This window comes from Lissotriton helveticus, chromosome 1_1, assembly GCF_964261635.1.
Source record: "Lissotriton helveticus chromosome 1_1, aLisHel1.1, whole genome shotgun sequence".
NCBI lineage: Eukaryota > Metazoa > Chordata > Amphibia > Caudata > Salamandridae > Lissotriton > Lissotriton helveticus.
The window spans coordinates 1,556,725,048-1,556,747,356 of record NC_136057.1 but is presented as its reverse complement, the minus strand read 5'-3'; positions in this window follow the sequence as shown (position 1 = coordinate 1,556,747,356).

Sequence of the window (22,309 nt, the reverse complement as noted above, 5' to 3'; positions counted from 1 at the left end):
CTATGCTAGTTAGGGAGGGTGAGAATTAGGTTTTGCTAACTCCTATTCATTTTAGCATTTTAGCATGCTGTCACCTTTCGCATTTTATGGACTATTAACTATGCTGATAACTTTGCTTGTGATAATATGTTTGCTTGTATTATCTAAGATACTGCGTTTGAGAACCCTGCATTAGTAAATAAATATTTCAAATATGCACGTGTCCTCTTTTACTCAACGTTCTGGTTTGAAATGATTGCATAACGAAAGAGTGTTCATGTGTTCCACGATATCTGAGGTATTCTAAGTTCCTGTTCTGGTCTGTCTAAACATTGGGAAGGTATACTGACCAATGAGACACTGTAGCTAGCTGGGTAAGGGGATTTTGGGTACTGACGTGAGTTTTGGGGGAACCCTAATTCACTAAGGTTCCGAATCTCTACGCACAGTTCTGTAGGAGAACGGAATTCCCGCTAAACCCTGCCACACTTATGGCGGCCAAAAGCGGTACAAAAGGGGGTGGTGATGGACGGAGCATCTGAACCAATCAAACACTCACACCCAGTCAAAAGATCTGGGTTTAATCCATCACCGTTCTTTAGCCCACTCTGCCACCCCAGTTCAGACATGGCTATATGCAAATCAGTCTGACCCTGTGCCTCATGGGAACAGTCAAGCCCGAACTGCCAAGCCATGCCTTCCCTGGACCGGAAACAAGCTTCCGAGGACCGGCTTCTGGCATTACAGCCGTCTTCAGCCCGGCTTGCTTGAATCCAGTGGCAAAGTGAGCAACCTTTGTTTTTGATACAGTAGGCCCTGGACAGCCCAAGGGCAGGGTGCAATGCGTTTACAAAGTAGGATATGTACTTTTAGGTTTTACATGTCCTAGTAGTGAAAAACGTTTACATTTGTTTTTCACTGCCGCAAGGCCTATCTCTCCTAAAGGACAACACTGGGATTTCCTCAAAGCATTTTATAAGTGTAATTTCCATTTGGGAAGAGATTGGACCCCTAAGTTTGGTGTTTCCAGAATCACAATTTAAAAGCACAATTTATGGTGAAGTTGGATTTTAAATTGTGATTCTGAAAATGCTACTTTTAGAAAGTTAGCATTATTTTACTTTAGCCATTTGTTTCTGCTGCCTGACTCTGGTTACATGTCTGGATTGAGTGACATCTAGCTTTGTATATTCCCTCTAGAAAGCCACAGACAAAGGGAGCTTAGTTGTGACTTGATGAGGCATCCACACCCTGGTGGTCCATCCTGGTCTTAATGGTAGGGAGGAGCAGGACACAACCTCACACTAACACCAGAATAGGCTGTCCTGTCCCAACATAAAGGGCTACATACCCCCCTTTAGTGAGTCTGGAGCTAGGGCAAAAAGGGAAGGGACTCTTTTAAGTCTTCCCCACTTCAAACACGCAACTGGTACTTTACAGAGGGACAGTGCTGTAAGATTTGACCCAAGCTAGCGTGACCACGTAGCCCCGGTTGGTGCTTTATGCTTTTAAGCAATAAATGTCCATTTATTCTTTAGAAATTCATAACTCTGGTTCTACCTATTGGATTTGTGTTTTGTTGGTCTTTTTTTATTCATTAGATTAAGCTCTATGTTTCCAACCAGGTAGGTATCTTTGTACATGGTGTTTTTATAGTTTGAAAAGTCTCACGAATACTTTACGCATTGCCTCTGAAGCTGAACTTGACTCCTCTGTGCCATGTTACCAGGGGGTAAGCACAGGTTAATTTAGTTTGTGTTCTTGATTTACCATGACTAGGAATGGGGTTCCTGCTTGTACAGGTTGCAAACCTCTGCCAACCAGAAACACTGAAAGCGCAGTGCACAGCAGCATGTTAACTCAGGAAACTTCTCTCTAAACTGTGGCTATAGAAGTGCACTGCAGTATATTTACAGTAAGCTGCAGATTGTGCAAGCCAGAGCAGCAAATGTTCTCAGGAGATTTATCTTTACACTGCAGATAGCGTACACTTTGCACAGCAGCCTGTGTTGTTGTGCAACTTGTCTTAAAGCATTAACAAAGCCAAATAGCTCTCCGAGAGCTCTTTGGCTTTGTTAATGTTTTATTTGTGGCAGACTGGAGTGCCAGGGAGGGAAAGGACGTGGTGGACAGCTGGAGGGAGGAGCAGGGTGGTACAGGTGAGTAAAATAAGGTGGGTGATGGAGTGACTTGGTGACAGGTGAAGAACAGAGGCAGGAAGGCACAAAGAAAACAGACAGCAGGATGGAGGAAAGCAGCACAATGAGGGTGGGGTATGAAGGTTTGGGCAAGAACACAGATGGCAGGAGGGAGTCAAGAAAGCATGGACTGCAGGGGGAGAGCAGACAGACCCCAGACACATGCACTCTTAGAAAGTGTATGTGTAATTCAATTCAATATTTATTAAAGATGTGGATCTGCAATTTGCTCCACATAAAATATACATATGATTATTACAATATAGTAAACTAGCAGCCCGCCCCGGCGTTGCCCGGGGCAGAAGGGGGCTGGGGGCAGCATTTTCGGATTTTGTGCAGTCCCGGCCGGGCCGCCGCCCGCCCCGACATTGCCCAGACCGCCTCCCGCCTCTCCTTACCTGATGCGCCGCTCCTCCCCGTGCTCCGGACTTCACCGCCACTCCTCGCCACTCATCACCGCTCCTCCCCTGTCGTCATCACGCATGTCGAGGTCGCGGTCAGCACTAAGTCGCGGCCGGCGCTAGTTTTAGGGGACAACTTTGTTTATAAATTTAAATTTTTTAATTTACGTTTTATTTTTATTTTATGTCGCCTATGTCCATCTACACACCCTGAGGATTCCAACAATGTATTGGGTGTGTGGATTGGCGCTGTGGTTCCCGAGTTTACCTTGCCAAAAGGTTTCTGTTCTCTCTTTATAATAGTAGTATAGATTATAAGCTCAATCATTTCTCAGCCAATTGTAAAAATATCGAAACCCTTCATAGCCAGTCTTAAATTCTCCCTTATATGACAAAGATGAAAAATTTACCACAAACAGATGTATATAATCAATTACCCCAATGAGCGAGATTAAAATAAAGGTTATCATCATTAAGATAAATAAGCAGCTACAATGCCCTTAATAAATCCTCTACCAAAATAAATAGCACAAGTTTAGATCCATACAACATGATAGCAGCTTCATGATAGATTTAATTTTGAAAAATGTACATCGCAACAGCTGCACGTTAAAAAGAGGAAAATGTTCTAAAACAGCCAGCATGTTTGAATAAACAATACATTTTCCTTTGACAACAAAATCTATGAGCTAAATATATTCAAATTTAGTGCAAAACGCTTTTGAATAGTAGCAACTACATGTGCAAATTTCTAGGATAATATTCATCATTGTATAGTAGCAGCTTCTTAGGAAAATCACATTTTAAATAGCAGCAAAAGTAAAGGAGAACAATATATATACAATTATGCAAAGAACAGTTGCATAGCAGTCATAGCATGTGCATAATACAATCTAAAAATAGTGCTAAAACTCCTTTAGCCTTAAAGATATCAAGGACCAGAACTTAAAGGCGTGATTGGAGGGAGAGGCATGTGTCGAAAAGGAAAACCTACTTAAATAAGATACAGTAAAGGTTAAAATATGTTCATAAACTCCTTGGAAAAGTGAAATCACAAACTGCTTCATTCTTCGGACAAAAAAGAAATTCACGAGCTGATGTTACATTTTGGATACAATTTGATAGAAACATTGGTTGAAGCCAACTACAACTACACAAAACCAGTGCTGGGCAGACAAACAAGACATGATCCAGGTTCTGAATGCCCAAATTACATAAATTGCAATTTTTTCCATTTTTCGTGGGGTGGGACCAATTTGCTGTTAGGTCATTTAAAGGTAAAAGGCTCATGTGGCATAAAGTAAACCCTCATCGAATGTCATGTTCTTAATTCCAGGATACGTATTTCTGAGAAATTCTCGGTGTATTCAACCTGGCTATTATCTTTAACCTTTCTTTTGAACTACAACGTTTAACATCTCTATTACAGCTAATCATACAACTTGTGGTTTTTTAAAAGGATTTCACTTCTAGAAGCAGGAGGGAAATCACTGACTCTTCCTGTGTGCAGAAAACCTTCAATCACAAGAAAAGGTATATTTACCTATAGTTCCTCCAAAAATATCTTTTCACATGAAACATCTTAGTGTGTATGGCTCACTATTCTTTAACTGTCCCCAGCGCAATATCCTGGCTAAACCTTGAGTGAAAGAGCTTATCAAGCCAAATTCCAATCTAATAGCAGATATTGGGACCAATGTCTTAAAATTACATCATTTGCTTAAAATATGGCCTTCAATCTTATCTAGGAAACTCCATTCCTTTACTGGAATTGATTTAATGGCATATAGTAAGGTCGGAGGGATTTTTGCTTTAAAATCAGTAAGCAGATGTAAAAAAATGTCTTTGACCCACTGTACTATGAAAAATATGCAGGGCATTTGCATGAGATACTGCTTTACAAGAACTGTGTTCGATATGAGGCTTATTCTTGTATTGCCCTTTATCACTTGCCCTAAATAGAGGAGAGAATCTACCACCTCCAACTTTTAATGACCAATTTTCCAATAAAAATTATGTAATTTTCTGCTTCTATCACATTTCATAATGACACCATTACTTTTAGAAACATTGATCTTCGAGAATTGTGCCATCGTGTATTTCTGTAATGATATCAGCTTTTTATGCAGCCCATTGGGGTTTAAATCTATACCTGCTGTATCATCTGCATACAAAAGGCATGCAAAAGGCTGTCACCTACCTTTGGTGCATCTGCCTCTAAATGAGAATAGCATTCAGGTATATCGCTACATACAAGGAAAAAAGTAGAGGTGCTAATAGACGTCCTTGTTTCAGGCCATGTTCTGTGGATATTACAGTTGATAAGCCTTGATTTTCTCCAATTAATACCTGCCACCATGTTTGAGAGTGCAGGGCAATAATTAAAGATAACAGAGGAGAAGGCACTCCGATTTTGTGTCATTTTTTACGCAGTAAGGGCCAGTCTACCTTATCAAAGGCTAGTGAAGAATAATCTATAAAGGCCATTCACCATCGTCCTTCATTTGCTTTAAGGAATGTCTTTTTCTCTTTAATACATTTATTAATTTGCTTTGTCCGAGAGAAAAGTTCAGGAACTGGTCCCTCACTAATTTATTTATTTCCCTTTTCATAGGAAGCATTGGGTTAAAATGCAGTCACCGTTTAAATGGAACGTGCGAGGATTTACATAATGAAGCCAAAATACTTGTATTATGACAAAAGGCTTCAAATAAATTGGTTTGAGGAGAGTAACACTCGGCCATTACTAAGTGCTGCTGGTCTCCTATCAAAACTGTTAAGTTCTCTTTTAATTTAGAGGCAGCCAGGGCCTTCTAATGGATTCTACCATTTGTTGTACTAAAACCAACTGAGCTATCTTTAATATTCCAAGAGCCTACCTTAGCACAGGTAAAGTCAAATTTAGAGCAGACTACCATGTGATCGCTAAAAGCATTTTCTAAAACTTCCATACTTATTAGCTTACAAAAAAAATCTGCTGAAACATTTAAATATTCAAAATTGGTTCTCCCAGTAGGTGCCTTATGGGTATAATTTGCTGGTATACATTTTATAACCTCCTATTTGCAATTAAAAGATCTAAACTTCTCAAACCTTCAATTAAAAATGTTCCGCTTTTATCAGTCCTACTATTATTCGGAAACTGAGCGGGGGTGTTTAAGGCTTAGTTTTTTTTGCTATGGGGAGAAACTTTAGCATTCAAATCTCCAACCAGCATTAGATACCTGAAATCTTCACTTTTCATAATAGTGGAGATTAAAACAAACAGATCTTTTAATAAATAAGAGTAAGAAGCATCAGGAGGTAAATGTGCATTTACAATAAGCAGGGAATCTGAATGATCTTGGGCATCCTTAAAATATAGCTTAATCGCCTGAATTAAGTAAGAGTAAACAGAACACAATGCCAGTGCTGCACTATTATTTAATCCTTGAAAGAAAGAGACAATGAGTAAAACAATTGTCCTTTGAGAAACCACTATTTCAGTTCGAAATGAATCTAGGGAAATGTTATTTCTTTTTTGCAAAAGCTTTTTTCTTTTATTTTTGACCTTTTGTACAATCTTTCAGAGTCTCAAACAAATCTATTAAATTCACTTATTTTTCTTTATTTTTATATTGGAACCTTTTTAGAAATCAAAATCCCACTCCTACTCTAAATGTTACTATATATACACAACATATACACCGTGATACAATCATACACCTATTAGCCTAATTCCGCTACACACTCATCCTCACATCATACACACATGGAAATGCACGCCCCCGGGGAATGTTTGAAAAGCCCTATTTATGGTGCGGCACCATGATTTAGTTATATAGAACAAAAGATTTTTTACAACTAGGCCATCTAGAAATATACGCCAAAATTGAATTTTTACAATTGAATGAACAAACAGATTGGCCTAAAAAATGGAAAGGTCTACGCATTTTGAATCACCCTCGCTGCGGGGATTCTCCTCAGGACCAAAGGTTTTCTGAAAGACAAAAATAATACTTCTTTCTTACTCTCTGCATTTTTGAATCAATCTCTCAGCATATGTCCAATCACTCACCAGGCTCACCTTACCTTTCTCACTTGAAAACAAATTTCCAAGTTGAAAGTCTGGGAAAACAAAAAATGACGAATACTGTGGTCACAACTGCTTTTTAGATAAACCAATAAAGAAAATCCTGCATCCAGTGGAAGAAAGGTTACTTGGTTCAGGTGAATGAATATCACTCCGATAATGGTGCCATCTCAAAAAAGTTTTCTTTTCTTTATCTGTGATTTTGTGGTTTTGTCTGTGAGAAAAGGAATGTTATCAAACTATATCTTACACGGATGTGTGGAGCTCTATGATTCGAGGTCTACTAATGACAGAATGCTGATTTACCTTATTAGAACGACATGTCTGTCATCGAGGGAACTAACAAGAAAACTGGCATCAGTCTGAGCCTAGGGCGAAAAAAGGAAGGAATCTATTAGAACTACTGTCAGTGCCAGAAAACTAATTCCTGTCACACATTACGTCTGGAATGACTAAAAACGACATATTTTACTAAAGCGTCATTAAAAATAGCCAAAGGCTGACTCAGTGTTTTAAACCTTTCAGTTCAAAGCCGTCATTTATCTACATCGAGAATCGCACAGGAATAAGTACATCATGCGCGGTTCATTGAAATACATCTTATTTTGTATCTAATGCACAAAACAATGGTATAAAATGATGCGCGGATGCGAGAAGTCATTACCTCTTTTGGACCGCAGGGCTTTCCAAAATTGAATCCACAAGTAAAGCGTCTCCGTTCGCTTGCTCACATGGCGTTTGTGTGCCGTTATGGGCCGGCGCAGGTGTTTTGACATCGCATCGACGCCTGGGATGTTGGGAAACATAGTTAAAAGCAACTTATAGTAGCAACTGTGATTACTCGGTGTCTTTTGCTATGATGCTGGGAAAAGTAGTTCGGAAATACTTGTAATTAGCCCGCAGTCGTGCACCGCGAGGCTGGGCGTACTTTCTTTCAATATCTCTTCATGTCAATTAAAGAAGGTTATTTGATCCGCTCCCTATTCAGATGCATTCACCCAGACGGAGTCACAGGTGTTTTGGCATCGCATCAACAACCGGAATGCTGGAAAACGTAGTAAAGAAAACTACTAGTAATTGCAATGCAATTATGCGCTGCAATTACTCGGTATCTTTTGATTTGATGCTGGAAAAAGTAGTTCCCAAATACTTGTAGTTCACCCGCAGTCATGCGCCGCGAGACTAGGTGTCCTTTCTTTTGATATCGCCTTGTGTCAATTAAAAGAGGTCTCTGTTCAGATGTATTCACCCAGAAGGAGTCTGTTCCAAATAATACCGCATAAAACTCACCATCTGTCATATGGTCTATTCTCTATTTTTAATTATTGTATTATATGTAAGATTCACTTGTCATTTGGCACATATCTTACCGAAGTCAAAGATTCTTCCATCTTGAATAGGAACTTCCAATTCTCTAGACTTAAAATTCCACGCCACCAGATGTTCGAGTGGCTCTTACAGATGATAAATTTCAGAAAGCTCATTCAGTCCATTGACTGCAGTGTTGTATTTTATAATTAATGTCGCTTCTCTTTTAGTCAATTTGGACTCAAAGTCACCTCCTCTTGTATCTTGATCTACTTTGGAAATGACAGTCCATTTCAAATCTTTCTCAGTATGGGCGTATGTATGCCAATGATGTACTAATGGTGCTGGCTGTTTATTTCTTTTAATCCTGGACTTATGCTGTGCAATTCGATGCCTGACTTCTTGATTTGTTTTCCCTATATAAAGTTTCTGGCAAGGACACACAATGCTATAAACCACATATCTAGACTTGCAGTTTGTGAAATTTTCATGTCTCCAGTAAATCCCATTATGTTCAAATACATCCCCTTCAAGGGTTAGCGGGCAATAAATGCAGGTTCCGCATTTGTGATGGCCTAAAAGAGGTGGTAATGTTTTAATGACATGTCTCTATTTTTTTTATGTCTCCCCTTCTTTTTATATGGTTTATGTCCTATTATCAGTGATATATTCACAAATGTGTAATTTTAAGGCAATTACCCTCTGTCCTGAGGATGAACCTCTATTAAGTATGGTTCGAAACGTCGTCGACATATTACACTAAATGCAACGAATGCTGATATAATTTTTTCTTGCATATGTGTATATTTTAGATTGTCTGGTGTATTTTTACTCTGAACAGACGTCTTGCCATTGCCTGTTATTGTGTATGTTGTATGTTTTTCCAGTGTGGTAGTCGGACACCGGACGGTGCCCCGTTTCTATCACACTCAGTGTTACATTTGTTTTAGTATTTTTGTATCAGGGAAATAAACTGTCCGGCTGGACACTTCCCCAGAATATATTACCATTTGGTTTATATTTATTCTTCCGTGTATTTGCTTGTTGTTCTAAGGACCACTGTTCTTGATTATATAGTATCTACCCATGGTCCTTAGCTTATTACGCCTTGGGTTCCCTTGTTCTCTAAAAATAAAAGAGGTGGTAGGCCACATAGCCTGGTAATGTTGGAATTTTTTGTTTGGGTAGCACTGCTCTTACGATTTGGTTCACAATACTTTTATCTTTTCTGAAAGCAAAAAGAGGAGCTTCAGTAAGTTTGGAATCTAAGTACTTGACAAGATGCCAGTTTTAATTAATCTGTTTCCTCAACCAGTTAAACGTCGGACAATATGTAGAAACACATACTAGTCGGTCTACTACACCTTTTTCTTTTTTTGAAAGTAGAGTTTCTCGGGGTGTCCACCACGCCTGCTTTATAGCGCGTTTCAGAAGTTTTGCAGGGTAGCCACGTGATAACAGTCTGTCTTTTAAGTTGTTTGCATGTGCCAAATATTCATCCTTGAAATAACAATTTCTTCTAATCCTTAGGAACTGTCTTAAGCGCATATTCTCCTTTAGACTTTGCGGATGATTGCTTGAAAAATGCAATGCTTTGTTTCTATCTGACTTTTTCTTGAACAGTGTGGTTACCAACTATCCATCTGAAAATCTATTGCAAAAAAGAAATACAATTTCCCTAGATTCACTTCGAACTGAAATAGTGGTTTCTCAAAGGACAATTGTTTTACTCATTGTCTCTTTCTTTCAATGATTAAATAATAGTGCAGCAGTGGCATTGTGTTCTGTTTATTCCATTGACAGTGAGGCACGTACCTCTTTGTATTGCACAAGGGCGCAACTAGACTTGAACTTTGTGGGGGGCTAACACTTCAAGCAAGTGGGAGGTGGCTAAACATCAAGGATTGGGTGGCTCTAACACTTCAAGCAATGGGGCAAGGCTACCTCAGACCCAATATGACAAAATGGAGCAATATATTGAGATTTGTAAACATAGTGGACAAAACTGATAAAATGACAACAAAAGTGTTTTTTGGGAGATTTATACCTTATATGGTGCTGTCAGTGATCTTTGAAGAGGGATTTAGTGCATTTAAAACTAAGAAGAACATTCTGCCAATGTTATTATGAGACATATTTGAACCGTTTTTTAGCAAAGTTATTTCAAGAAGATAACACTTTTTGCAAATGTTCAGACAATTCTTTATGGGAGAGGGAAAAGTTCTTGTGAAATATTCATAATCAAAGGCAGATCCAGGAAGGTACTCCTTCCTGATTGTTGACTGAACACGTTTTCAGTCTGTCTATAAGGACATTCAGCATTTCTATGTTTGATGCTGCACATATATGTTTATATCTCCAAATATGAAGCATAGTGGATTGACACACATGATGATGGGGGTGGGGTTGTGACTAGCAAATTATCAATTTGATTTTTAACACACCTTTCCTTCCTCCTGAGATTGAGGGAGTGCCAATCAATTATCATTATTACTGCGTGTTACTTACTTTACCATGAATCTGCATTATACTTCATAAAAACAAAACAGTTGTTGATAGTACCTTATATTAAGCAGTTCTCACATACTGGTGATACTTATCCAGAAGACATCTGCCTCCACCTTCAAATAAGCACAATAAGGGTTGTTCTGGATGCTCTGAACAAGAAGAAAAACCTTCCTCTCTGGCAAAAACATGACTTTTCAGAAAATGCCATAAGGACTCCGACTGGCCAGTTGGAGGTCAGATGCAGCATTAAATAGACCGCTGTAAAAATCTACTTCAGATGTTTGAGTTCTTTAAGGGAATGAGAAACATATATCAAATCAAGTTTTTCAATTTTACTACAGATTATTGGCCCATATGTGCTCCATTAGTAAATTCTCATTCCAAAAGACTGCCATGATTCAAGTAGTCCATTTCACAATTCAAAAGCAAGCAATAGCTCATGTACTCAAAGGCACATGGGGCTTGACTTCCCCAGTCAACAAGGAGAGTCCAGATGATCCTCGGTATTAGGGAAGCCAATATATGGGTACAGAAGATTCCCTTCGAAGTGAAGACCCTGTAGAGAAAAATTCAGAAGGGAGCATTCATATTAACGATCATGATCCTGGATGCCTATCTTTATATTACATTGCTGTACAACACCAAAAATACAGTTTTTTGCCATTTGGACTTTGCTCTGTTTCAAGTGTCCTTGTCAAGATGGTGGCTCCCATTGCTTCTCTTTCCCTTCTTTAGAGTTGAAATGTGTTTCTTTAGCTGGATAACTGGCTTATAAATGCTTCTTCTCCAGAAGAGATGTTGACAGAAATTGCTTTTTTCTGACACTGCAAGACTTTTTCTTGAATCTGTCAAAATGTCAGATGGAGCCATCTCAAAACAGAAGTTAAAGTTGAGCCATTTCTGCACAGACCTATATATATTTTATCTGCCTGCATTTGGGGCAGAAAGGTTAAGAACCACACTAACACATTTACTGTCTCTCATTCAAGCTCCAGTCAGACTCCTCTAGAAAGTTCAGTCTTAAGCATATTTGCAGTGTTCTGGGTACATTTGCATCCTGACCCACTTCAGCATCATATTCTACCCCATTGGAATCCGGAGCCACAGAACTATGACGTGTTGATTCCTGTTGCAAGTTCTGTACATCCTCTGCACTAGTATCCTTAATGAGAGGTTTTCCACTTCAAGCAGGTTTTCTGATGGTGCCAACAAAGGAAGTCAGTTCCTTAGGATGGGGCGCCACATTAGAGACACTGCCAGCTCAAGGATGGGGGACATAGACAGGCCGCAGACACTCTTCAAACTGAAGGGATCTGTCTGCAATAGATGAAACTCTTTCACTTCCAACAACAAATGAAGGGATAACATGTTCTTGCAAAGGCAATACAGTGACTGTGCTTATTTGAACTGACAAGTAGGACCTCAATCAAGTTCTCTCTGTCTAGAGGCCCTACATTAAGACGTTTGGGCAGAATTGCATCTCCTCTCCTTGAGGGTTTCTCACATCGGGTCAGACAGATGAACAGATTAAGCAGGATATTTCTACCTCTCAAGACCCGTGCATATGCCCATCAATATTTTCAACGTGCTCCTGAGTTCTTCCTTTCTGGAGATAGGCTTACCTCACAATTAATTATTTTGATGAGAACCATTAGGAGTAATGAAGAGTACTGGGATGTAACCAAGACATTAGTGATTGTGCCATATTATACTGATATGTGCAAACAGTAAAAATAATTCCCATGTAGACCAGACACCCTAGGAAAACCTACACAGCTTGGATTGGTCAGACTCAACATTTGTTATAGTGCTGGAAATTGTATTTGTGATGTTATGCAGTCTTTGACTTTGGTCTTCTTATTCCTGGTTAACATTAAATTGTCCTTTAGCTAAAGACGTGCATAATTACTTGACTGCCACAGTCAGAGCCGGACTGGCTACTGGGCAGTTTGGAATGCTGCTGAGCTGGGGGCTGATTTTGTTCATGGAGACCTGCGTGTGCTAAACAAAATTCATTTTGCTTTAATTATTTCTAAGCACACGCAGGTCTCCATGAACGAAATCAGCCCCCACCGCAGTGAAATCAGCCCCCAGCTCAGCAGCATTCCAAACTACCCGGTAGTCAGTCCGGCCCTGGCCATAGTGTAATGAGTGGCAGCTTCATATCAGGAGTAAATTAGCTGCAGTTCCACAGTGTGAAAACAGAATTCGCTGCAATTGGCATCCTGGGCCAGGTGTGGAAATATATCTGGAATTGGCAGAAGAAAAGTGTACACTGTCAACTGAGAGATGCTCTGCATATTTCCAACATTTGCGTAGTGTAGTTGCACCATTTGTAAGGCCTCATAGTGCTTTGAAATTCGGGTGTGTATTCATAGAGGTTTGTGAATAGCTGACTGCAACATTGAAGGTTTTGAATCCAAGGCGGAAGGAACTTCAGCCCTGACTCTCTCCTTCTGGCCTATGTTTGAGGCCCCCGAACTACATTTATCCTGCCCTGCTCACTAAAGACACTCCTTTACTCATCAGATCATTTATTTGTGAGAGGGCAAGTTAAGAAGGAACAGGAAATTTAGGGAAGGAGCAGTGCATGGGAACAAAATGTGCTGAACACAAGTCCGAAGCACCCATAAAACACATTCTTTATGCTCACAGTTACATAGGTCGGGCCATTCACTGGGGTTCCGTGGAAAAGACGGGTTTGGAGTACAGGGGTAGTACAGGTAGCATACTGTATCCCCCTTGTGAGGCTGATCTGAAGATGGCACCCAGGAGGAACTGAAAGTGGGGTAGAGAAAAGGTGGAAGAGGCAGAATAAAATAAAACCAGCAATGCAGGCAGCTACAAGGCCCACGAGTTCACCAAATCACCCCAAGCAGGTTCTGTAAAAATGAAAAAAAACATACATGACACAGTACAAAAGGAACAACAGCACCCGAAATGTACATTCCTTAAACAAGTATTTACAAGGGATGAGTAGAGCACTCGGTCTGAAAAGAAAACAGCATTTATTAGTATCAGCCATAGAGCCTGGAGTGAAATGTACTATTAGTTCACACACTGAAGCAATCAAAATTGGTGCACTGTATTGTATTGCATTGTATTGTAATTGCATTTATATAGTGCTTACTACCCCTGACGAGGCGTCAAAGCGCTTTTTTTGGCGAGTAGCACGCTACTCCGGGACCTATAGAGGATTAATTTTGAATTAGTATAGTGAAACATGCAAGTACATTTTAAGTGGTGGATAGGTTAGTCAGTTATTTGGATTTGGAATGATAGCAGAAGGATAGAGGAGGACAAAGGTTTTTATTTATATAGCTCTTGTTGACGCACGCTATTCAGGAAGCTTACAAAGGATTAGTGGTGAATTAATATGGTGAAATATGAAGTAATTTCAGTGGTGGATATTAGTCAGTTACTTGGAGGGAGAAGGTTAGCGGAGGGATAAAAGGGGAAGAAAGATTTGCATTCATATAGCACTTGTTACCCCTGATGGGTATTGAAGCGCTTTTCTGGTGAGTAGCACGCCACTCCAGAACCCATAAAGGATTACTGTTGAAAATTAGTATAGTGAAATTAATAAAAAAAATAAATTACGAAGTAATTTGAGTAGTGGATATGTTATTCAGGTATTTGGGTAGTATATTAGTATAGTTTAATATGGAATTTGAGAAGTGAACATGTTAGCCTGCATTGTGTGAAAAAGAGAGAGCAGGACTGCACCATAGCTACAAAGATATAGCATTGCTTGGCTCTTCCAATGCACTGGTACAAAATCAGACTGCTCAGTGCCATGTACATCATAGTATAAAGATGTATGTGAAAGTCTAGCATGGGTTTTATACCCCTCCGGTGCTAAACACTCCTACCCATATTTACTACATTTTCATGCAGCAAAATAACTTACTGTGTTGTGTCAGGTGAAAGGGAGAGAGCAGAAATGCACCTTATTTACGAAAAATATGACACAAATTTATTCTTAAAGGTTTATTCCTCTTTGTATGTGTGCTGCATGTATAACAACTCTCCCCCTCACTAGAGTGATGCAATGTATGCCAATGGATGGATTCACGAGAAAATGCACCATGAACACCCGGGACTTCCTGCAAAAAAAACGATACGGGTACCGGACACCCTATCCCCCCTCCCTCGCCCCAACAAGCAAACAATAATTACTCCCTTCAACAATCCTAGAGCAGATCCCAGAAGTGTCCCAACCCCACCCACCCGTTGCCCCCCTTCCCCACCCTAACCCTAACTCTGAAACCCTTTGAGTTCCATATTGTCCCGGGCTCGCCAACCCATTGCGGAAGTCCGTGGTGGATTCAAAGTTCAGGGGCATCTTGTGGACATGTGTCCCAGTCTCCCAACTCCCGCCAGGTGGACCCGACCCCCACCTAGCCTCTCGCATGACACCTGTCTGACCATCAGTCGTTCAAAGAGTAGCTATGAGGGGATGTCCCCCCTAGACAGAATCCCCAGCACCGCTTGCTTTTCCTGTTCCACAGCCAAAGGGTCCGGTCACAGCTTTCATTCTGTGCTCTGCCGCCCTGTCACCTTTTGCCAGCGCTCTTTGGCGAGTTTACCCTTAATGATCTCCCCGTCTTCAGGCCGTGGTTGCTCGGGGCCCAGCACCTGGAAGGTGTCTTGCAGTGAGCGGAGCTGGTGTAGCTTACCCTGCCACTTAAAGATGAGCCTAAAGGGTTGTCCCCATGAGTACTGCCCCCCTCGGCTCCTTAGATATGTCATTGCCACACAGAAGTCTTTCTGTTTCTGGAGGGTGATCAAGGCCAGGTTATGAAAGAGGGCGACGGGATTGTCCTGGTAGGTGATGGGTTGGTTGTCCCGGGCCGTGTGTATTATACGTTCTTTAAGTCTGAAGTCTGGCAGGTATGCCAGGATGTCTGGTGGGGGTGCCGGCGCAAGTCTCTGGAGCCCCACTCGATGTGCCCTGTCAATTCTAATTATGTCCTGAGGCACCCCCAATCGACTCCGAAAGAGACCCCGTAGGTATTGTGCAATGTCTGACCTCTCCACCTGCGATGGTACCCCCTTAACGTGGATATTGTTCTGACATGAACGATTCTCTGAATCCTCTCTGTGTGATTGGAATGCGATCTGTTGCTTCTTGAGTCAAAAGACCTCCTGCTGCAAGTGGTCAATTTCCTCATCCCTGGCTTGTTCCTGATCCTCGATGGAGGCCTCCCGTTCACCCACAGCGTTGATATCTCTACTCACCTCTTTGATCTCCCTCGCGATGTCTCCATTTAATGTGTGGAAATTGTCTCTCAGAGCACTGGAGAGCATCTCCAAAAAGGTCAGGGAGACCGGGGTGTCCTGAAGGTCGGTATCCGCTCCTGCATTTGTTGACGGAGAGGCCCTCCCATCCCCACCACTGGACGGCGGAGACTTGGTCAACAAGTCTTTGAGGGACCCTTCCTTTTTCCCCGACTCGCAGCCATGGCAAGTGCACAATCTTCTGCCCTGCAATGACTGTTATTGGGAGAGGCCAGGAGCTCGACTCCAGGCGGTCTGTGGCCTCTAAGGGGCCGCTCTCCGATCTGTCATGGTATGGATTATCGGGGGGTGAGGCCTACAATGGACTCCACTTCACCCTCTTTCATGTCTAACTCTTGCTCCTACCGCTTACGGGCCTTCCCTCGTCAGCCCACACTTCGTGTACCCCTGTGCGTCGTCATGCGCTGTTGGTTACTCCAGTGGGTGCCTTCCAGGCCGCCTTCTGCTGCTGCCCCCAGCTCCCGAGGCTCAAATGCCGTCCGTTTCCCTTCCTGTGCTTCAGGCTCTTCAATTGCTCACCTCTAGGCCCTGGAGTGGGGTCACCAGTACATCTCAGGCCGTTCCACCGGCACGCGCCCCCCCCCCCCGGGCCCGGACCACCAACAGGGTGCTTCGCCAGGTGGCCTGAGGGTTCCTGCTCCATTCGTCAGCAGGCTCTTGTCTCCAGCGGGGCACCCTCATTGCCTAGTGCCTCCAAATGTCAGTGAGTCCTCTTTGCATAGTCCTCGTGGCCAGTCGGTGCCATCACTGAGACCCCAACGTAGAGGATTAGCTGGCAGGCCTCTCTCGTGTGTAACCTCCCTCTGGTGTGCTGTCCGGGCTAGGCCTCTGTTCCCCGACCTATGCCTGCGACGCAATCCGTCTTCCTCCGCCCTGCTGTCGCCATCTGGGTCCAACTCCTGTGTGGAGAGACCGGTCTCCGCCTGCTCTTATCAGCTGTGGGGCCTTCCGCTGCTGCCCTCACCTCGTGGCAGGCCGCCAAGTGAGTTCCAGTGCCGGCCTCGGGCGGCCCTCCTGCTGAACAGCTCACAGGCATCGCACACCAATGGCGGGCTCTCGTCCGCGTCTTGCCGCCCTCCGATGCAACCAATGTACTTCTCGCCCCGCTCGCCGCCGCTGTGCAGGTCGGTTCCGGCGGTCCGTCCAGGGCAGGGCTCACCTCCGATAGAACACCGCTCCTGCAGCTGTAGTGGCTGGCTCAGGCACTGGAAAGGTTACGGGTCCGCCGCCATCTTGTTCATCGCCTCCCCTACGACTCGCGGCTGTTCGTTGTCCCTTGGCGGCTCCAGGCCCAGAATCTGGGAGCCTTCAAGACCGTCAGGTCAGTGCGCTTGTCTACTCGTATTTGCTCGTCTGTGAGGGGAAGAAACTCAATGGTATGGCTGGACTGGACGCACTGGAGCGGGGAGACAATCAGGGCATGTCTCACCCGTTCGCCATCTTGGCCACACCCCCATATATATATGTCTTTAGAAGGGGTATAGTGTAAACCTACAGGAATACAGGTGTGTGTGCAATAACGCAGGGAAAGGTGTGGCCGAGAGAGGCTTCTTGGTGGAGTCCTTGATCGATGGGTTGTCTAGTGCTTCTTTTGGAAATACGGGTCTAGCCTTTGTATGTATTACTCTGATTTTTGTGGAACATGTTTCTCTTGAATTCCGTTCTATGGCCACTTTTCCAGACCAGTAACCTTTCGTTTCCAACCACGAACTACTGCGAGTTTGAAGACTTTTTATATCAAATGTTGCTATTGATATGAATGCGGAAATGCCTTCCAGTTGGAACTCCTGACGCTGTTGGACATTCATCTGAAATTACTTTTCTTTTCATAAGATGCACTGCTTGCCAGGAGCTACAGCTGTCAATCATTCGCACTCATATCAAAGCTTGGCTGGAGTCTTTTTAAACTAAGTTTGAAGCTCAGCTTCTTGCTTTTCCTAACATCCAATACCATCATAATTTAAGCACCAAAGACGTATTTCGCTTATTTTATTGAACACAGAGGGATATTGGAGGCTGCTAAAACTTGTCAGTACTACTGAGTGCCGTGTTTTGAGTCTTCAGCTAGCATGCATGCTGATATGATCACAAAGATTCATTCTTGAAATTTGTTTTTACATTTCAGCTGAAATATTGCTGAAAAATAAACACCAGGGATCAGTTATTGTATGGAGATTTGTCTCTTTATAACATATCCGACAGAGGGTACAGTGGCAAACCTAAAATTTGCCATGTGGTACAGGCCTTTTTCCGATATTAAAACTCTCAGAAGTTGTTCATGTAATCTTTAAGAGCAGTATTTGCATATCGTTGCGTACCACGTGGATACTTACATAAAGTTCTGGAAATCTAACGTCTTCAGACAAACTTTCTCAGTATCAAAGGATCCTTTGAAATGTGTTGAAAGTTGGAGTAGCCCAGTGTCTTATACTTTTTGGTAACATTTATTTTCCGTTTTACTTTTGAAGTGTGGTTGTTTGTTTTTGTCTGCCAGGGATTATTTTTCCAAAGACCCTTAGCAACAGCCAGGCAATGGGCAAAACTTATTATTCGGGAAGTTGTGTATCGAGCTGTATGATCTCCTCTGTACCAAGGCTTACCCACCTCATGAATTCAACAAATAGATGATGTCTACCAGTATCGCCAACAAGAGGAATCCACAGCAGAAAAGGGAAGACTAGACTGTACTGCAACCATCTGCTTCCTCAGAGAGCCTTTTGCTCTTTCGACAAGGGTCAATGGACAATGAGTTTAGACGGATTCTGCTGGACGTTCCAATTATTTGTAGTGTGAGCACTGCTCAGACGTTTTGAAGATAATACATTTAATAAGAATTTCTTCTTGATTTGCCCTGATGGATGAAGGTTTACACCTGGTGAAGACCCGTATTGGTTCGAAACACATGGAGGAGAGTGTACTATGCAAGAAATTGCCGAGTGGGTTGCTACATTTTAAGTCTTGGAAATGTAGCTTTCAGGAAGATTGAATAAGTGAGTTTTTGGAGAATTAATTTATCATGCAATAAAACTTGAAATTACAAAATATGTGCAACACGTTGAACTTATTAACGCGTTGGCCCTCGAGACAGTATGCTATTGATCCTATTGTTGATGTTGCATCATTAATGCATCTCGTCAGCCGCTTTTTTCTCGACAAACTAAGCACAGCGTGTTGCTTTCTTGTAGATCATTACGCAATGACCCACAGAAAAGACATCGACGAGGTTGCTCTGAAGCTGAAGGTTATTGTGCAAGCAGTGTGTGAATCACAGATTTTTTTGTGTCAGTCAGTCATAAAACTTTATTTCGGTCTTCAGATCATAAAAGTGCAAGTGCGTAGAGTTCATTCAAAGATTGAAGAACATGTAAAATACATTAATAGTCAGATTAAAAGAGTTACTCCAATAATTAGTCTAATCATTGGAAAAGTAAGAATAACATGGAAGTGCTTAAAAATATAAGTCAGCAAAAGCCTAAGCCTAAACAAGAGTGGACGGCATGGCCTACCATACAGTCTTAGTAATACAAATAGCACTATGATCAGGTCCAGATAAGGAATATTAATAGCACATGGACCAGTAGCAGTTAAGAAACACCATAAGAAGTATTTAAGAGGGATAAACGATAACAAATGCAACAGCCTTATATTTTCAACACAGACCTTCAAAACCCACATATTACCCAGACACTTTGCAACTGCGCAGACTGCCATTGGACTAGAGTCAGATTTTAATATGCGAAGTGCTTCACGGTGACATCAGGTGCCACACTGTTTACAGATTGGTACAAGCCATTTAACTCTTGGATGCAGATACATTAGGCAAACAAAACATATGTGACCAATTGACTCTGTGGCAAGGACACAACCTGGGCAGGACTGAGATGAGATAAAAGACTGTCACCAGGAAGCTGTGAAAGAGTTCAGGGGGACAGAACCAAATCTAAATTGCATGTAGAGTTTCCTGTCCTGAGGAATCGTGATAACCTCTAACTATTGTTCATATGAACTGGACAGTTTGAATTTCATAAACTCCGTGGTTAGGCGGCCCAAGGACGGATAAGTTAGAGAAGTCTGAGTCACCCAGTTCCGGTATTGTTTCTTAACCAGGTATTTACTAGGGAGCAATACTGGATCCTTTGCATCCCAGAATCCCTCTAATCCTATTGCAATGAGAAAGCATTTCACTTTACAGATCCAGCCAATCTTCTTAAAGTGGTCAAGTGCACTCACTCCAGAAAGGGCAGCAGCATAAGGAAGCAACTCAAGGATAGACCTGAAGCTCAACCAGTACAATGGCCTAGTCAGTGATGGAAGCTCTGCCAAAATCCAACCTTAGCGGGTGGAGATGGGTGCTCTGTGGGAATGAAACCTGAGCCCTCAAGAATGTATTCTCAGAGATCAAAAAGCCATCCACCTTTTCAAATCCCCACAATTCTGCACAATATATTGCAGAGCCTACAGCCTTGGAGTCATAGATGTGGAGTGGGGCTGCTACTGGTTTACAGTTGGAGGTCCTATGTTCATTGATCAAGGCCCCAGTTATCTGTCTATGGTAGAGAGTCTGTCTCAATACATGGGGCTTCCATGACATATCCTCAGAGAGTGTGATCCCCATATAGTCAAAGGTACTTACCCTCTCCAAATAAACCCCTCCTAGTGTTAGCTTACCTTTATATGATTTTTTGGTTTTCAACTTTAAAAGTTTCATCTTTGAGTTGTTAACCTCTAAACCTCGAGAGTCACAAAAAAAACTTAAAATGATCTAGCAGCAGCTGGAGCTCTCGAGGGCTTTTGGAGACCAACAGCGTGTTGTCAGCAAACCACAATGTTACCACTTTAGCCCCCCAGGGAGGGGGCTTCCGCAGGGATGGCTGAGAGGTACTGGACAACTCTGTTAAAAAAAAAGCGAGTAGAGTGTTGGTGCCAATGCACAGCCCTTTCAATCCTCCTTGTTGACTTTAATCGGATCAGTGAGCTGACCTTCATTGCCTCAGCAAACCCTTGCAGAGTTTGCCTCATGGAGGCGGAGGACACGTGCTAAGACCTCTAGGGGGAGACCCATCTCTTTTAAAACACATCAGAGCTTGTTTCTTGGGACAAGATCAAAAGCAGACCTTAGATCGATGAATGCTTCACAGAGGCTTCATTGGCCAATGACCACTGTCTTCCAGGTCAGTAAAAGGAATTGGAGTACTTGATCGATAGTGCTCAGTTTTTGTCTGAACCCAGCTTGAAAAGGGGACATGACATTGTGGTCACTAATACAGGCCTGTATCTTCAGAAGGAGTGCGCAAGCGGACACCTTTTGGACACAGTCAATAAGACTGATGGGCCTTTAGATGGAGGGTGAAGATCTGTCACCGTTCTTGTAAACTGGGATTACCTCTGCTCCCTTCCAGAAAGATGGTATTTGGGCCCCCACTGATTTCCCATTGGCTAATGCCAAGATGTAAGTTATCCATTTGTCACAGTCGTTCATAGAGACATCACCCAGTATGCCATCCGGTCGAGGGGATTTGGCCCATACGATGAACTTAATGCCAGACCTAATTTCGTCTTTGGAAAATAAATCAGTGGCAGTAGAGTGAGCAAGGTCAAGGGTGAAATCTTCGGTATCTTAGTCGCAAGGCCCCGGGTATTGTAATGTTATGGTAATGTTAATGTTAGCGGTATTTGTAGAGTGCAACTGCTACCCGAAGGTGTCCTGGCGCTTTGTGAAGGGATGCTGTGGGATGGAGGAATGTGAAAGTTTTAGAAAAGCCAAGTTTTTAATGCTTTTCTGAAGGCCATGAGATTGGACATTTTTCTCATGGATAACGGGAGAGAATTCCAGGATTCAGCCGCATTAACAATGAAACTTCTGCCGCCCCAGCTGGCTTTTTTTACCCGAGGTACCCTCACTAATTTTGAATCGGAAGAGCGCAGTGCTCTATTTGGTGTGTACCAACAGAGACGTTGTTTTAGGAATTCAGGTCCGGTTCCCTGTAGAGCCTTAAAAAACAGACAGAGAGACTTAAATAGAGTCCGTTTCCTGACTTGCAACCAGTGGAGCTCTTTTATTTGAGCTGAAATAGATTTTTACCTTGGTGTGTCAGTAAGCAGCCTGGAAGACCTGTAGTTTATTTATTGATCCTTTGTGGATCCTGAAATAAAGGCTGTTGCAGTAGTCCTATTTGGACATTATAAGTGCGGCGACCACTGTTTGTTGTGCATCTTTTGGAAGAAGTAGCATGATTTTTTTTGCAGGATTTCAGAATATATGATGTTGATGATATAACTGTGTTGACCTGGTCACTAAAACTTAGTTTATCATCTATCCAGACTCCAAGATTTTTCGCCATCCTAATGGGAGACAGTAGGGGACCCAAGTCTTAAGGCCAGCATTTGGGAGTCCAGAAGGTGGGGTCGTTGCCAAACAACACCACCTCTGTGTTTCCAGAGTTAAGTTTCAGGCATTTTTGGGCCATCCAACTCCTACGGCTTGCATGCAGTCCCGCAACCTTGATGTAGTTTCCTGAACATCGTCTGGTAGTAAGGTCACC